The sequence below is a fragment of the Ochotona curzoniae genome, unplaced genomic scaffold (assembly GCF_017591425.1).
Source record: "Ochotona curzoniae isolate NIBS_2020 unplaced genomic scaffold, NIBS_Ocur_1.0 contig_931, whole genome shotgun sequence".
NCBI lineage: Eukaryota > Metazoa > Chordata > Mammalia > Lagomorpha > Ochotonidae > Ochotona > Ochotona curzoniae.
The window spans coordinates 146,487-149,474 of NW_024466617.1; positions in this window are offsets into that span (position 1 = coordinate 146,487).

The following is a 2,988-nucleotide window of genomic DNA, read 5'->3' on the forward strand; positions in this document are numbered from 1 at the left end:
AAAATTATGCTAGCTTTGGAAATTAAACTCATTTTATGCTCCCAATTACACTCATTTTGTACATCCTGTGTGAAGGCAGTTTCTGTGAGGTGGCTGAACTGACAAAAATGACTTCTACCACCTAATGGCGTTTGTCCCCTGGAAGGACTGTCTGGCTTTATTCTTCTGGCTTGGACAGTTCATGTATGCAGTCAGTACTCAGTTCAGGAAGAGGAAAAGGTCTGTAATCTAGGAAAAAGGACTGCATCTATTTGCATACACATTTTTTAGGTAAACAATTGGTAAGTGAAAGTCATATTCTGATATCAACAGAACAGTGTGCTATGATCAATTAGAAAGTCATAAAATAATAATTACACAAAATAACAATTACACAATATCATTGAGACCATAAACCATTCATTAATAGTAGAAGCATTGCAACATGTTAATTTGTATTTGATAAATCACCATTGTGATGCAATAAAGCTCATTGTCTTGACACAGTTGTAAGTCATAAAATTATCATGAGTATAATGAATTTTGATATCAAAGCAACCATTGTATTATAAAATAATACTCACGTTTTACATTATAAACAACAATTCTGCTGTCAAAACCAGCTATTGTACCTAATAAACAATTGGAAACAACCATTGAGGGCCTTGCACGATAGCCTAGTTGCTAAATTCCTCACCTTGAATGCTTTGGGATCTCTGATGGGCAATGTTTCTAATATTGGTGGCCCCACTTCTCATCCAGTTCCCTGACTGTGACCTGTTAAAGCAGCCAAGGACATCAGAGGGAGCAGCTTTTGTCGCTACAGCACAACTGCTGACCCAGTGTTTTAATTTACTCTTTCAGCAACTTAGTTTTATGACACAAAAGCCTTCCTAGGTTCCCCAGTCAACATAATTTTCCGTTAAAATTTATATTATTCTATTAGTATGAAGTTTAACTGTGTACCCCAAGCCCAGGAAGCCCATTTCTGCCACCGTCTCAGGACCCAGCCTGAATCGCACTCCCTATACCTGGTCTGATCAAGCAGGTCCTGCCTTTGTTGGGAGTAGCAAGAGCTGCGGTTTTCTGCCTTCCTCACTTCTATGACTTCTGGTTACAGCTTCCTCAGATCGTCCTGTAGCAGGTGGTTCCTGGAGTGTGATTTTATCCCATTCAACATTGTCGCACCTGCTGAAGGTCAACAGACACTGGCCCTTATTCAATGGGAGGCAGGACATTCACGGACAAGACTGGCCCCGGTTTTCCCAGCCTGGGGAACCCAGGGTCAGCCCTGTAGATGAGCCCCCCAGGCTGGCGTCTTAACAGATTCCCCACCTCAAGTCACAATGAGCGTCGCCAAGCAACGCCATGAGACGCATGCGCACCTCAAGCCTCTCCTCAGCCTGTCACGAGGCATGCGCAGGAGTACGCCAGGCAGGACTGATGTTTATATCACCAGTTCTTACAGATTATTTTGCCATTAAAGGTGAGTGCAGATTGGCTGCTGACTGACACAATCTGTGAGAAGTTCGTCTCTGAATCTGAGACTAAAGAACTTGTCCAGAGAAAAATCTTCTAAAGGATGGCTCTCCTTAGTTGTCAGTTACACATTTCTGTGGGTCCTTCAGGTTTCCTTAGGAAGTTAACAGCTGCAGCGAAGTTGAGTCTTGGTGATCTTAGAAACTGTGTCCCTGACAGTCATCAGTTGCATCTTCGAAGTAGAAGTCAGCATTTGTTTTCCAAGGTTCATAGAAAAAAAAATTACATTTTTTCTCTTTTAAAAAGAATTTCTCTATTTTTCAAAAAAAATTTTTTTTGAAATCAAAAACACAGAGAGAGAAAGAGACCGAAGGAGACCTTCCATCTACTGGTTCCTTCTCCAAATGTCAGCAAGGGACAGGGCTGGGCCTGTCTGCAACCAGGAAACAGGAGTCTATTTAAGACTTCCCACATGGAGGGCAGTCCTGGGGCAGGGACCCAAGTATTTGGGCCACCCTCTGCTGCTTTCCCCTGGGCATTGCCAGAAAGCTGGATCAGAAGCTTGGATTCCAGTCGGCACCATGGCCATCAGACTGTACTCACTACACTTCAACACCAGTTGATAAATTCTATTTCTCACAATCTGGGAGGGTCCTCACAGACACCTCTCTGAAGATTCATGTCCTAAGGCTCACTGATTATCAGTTATTTCCAAAAATGTTGTCTCATTTTATTACTAAAATCTTCTTGGTTAAACCTGGTCCTTAAACTCCACATATTGAGCAGAGCACTTGTACAACTTGTGCATTTAAAACATAACTTTCTCTCAACTTTTTATAAATACTTCTACACAATCAATATTGCAGGTTTGAGTATTTTGTAATTGTGAGTGTATCTTAAATATTCCTTTGTGTTATTTACTTTTTTTGGAGGCCAGGAATGGGCTCACTGGGCTAATCCTCAACAAACAGCACAGGCCTCCCATATTGGCCTCAATTGATATCCCAGCTGTGCCCCTTCACATTCAGCTCTCTGCTTAGAGCCTGGGAAAGCAGAGGAGGATTTCCCAAAGACTTGGGACCCTGTAACCACAGAGAAGACCTGTAAGAGACTCCTGGTTCTTGGCTCCTGGCTTTGGATCATCTCAGCTCTGGTCATTGTGGCCATCTGGGGAGACAAACAGCAGGTGCAATCTCTCTGTCTCTCCATCTGTCTGTGAATCTGCCTTTGCAATGAAAATAAGTAGGGAGTTCAGGTGAGTCTGGGCAGAGGCATGGGTGTCTGAATTCCCCAGCTGCATGGTTGCAGCTGGGGGAACCCAGGGTCTGGCCAGGTTTTTTGCTTGGGATCCACTGCTGCCAGTTGTGGTGGGTGACATGAGCCTCTGGTGGGGGTTCCAGTCTGTCCAGCCTCCCCCACGCATACACGCAGTGACATGAGCACTATATAGGCTTAACCTGTATGGGCTGAACCTGGCTCTGCACATCAGCTGTTGCACATCAGAGCCAGGTCTGAAGACACAAGGTTTCT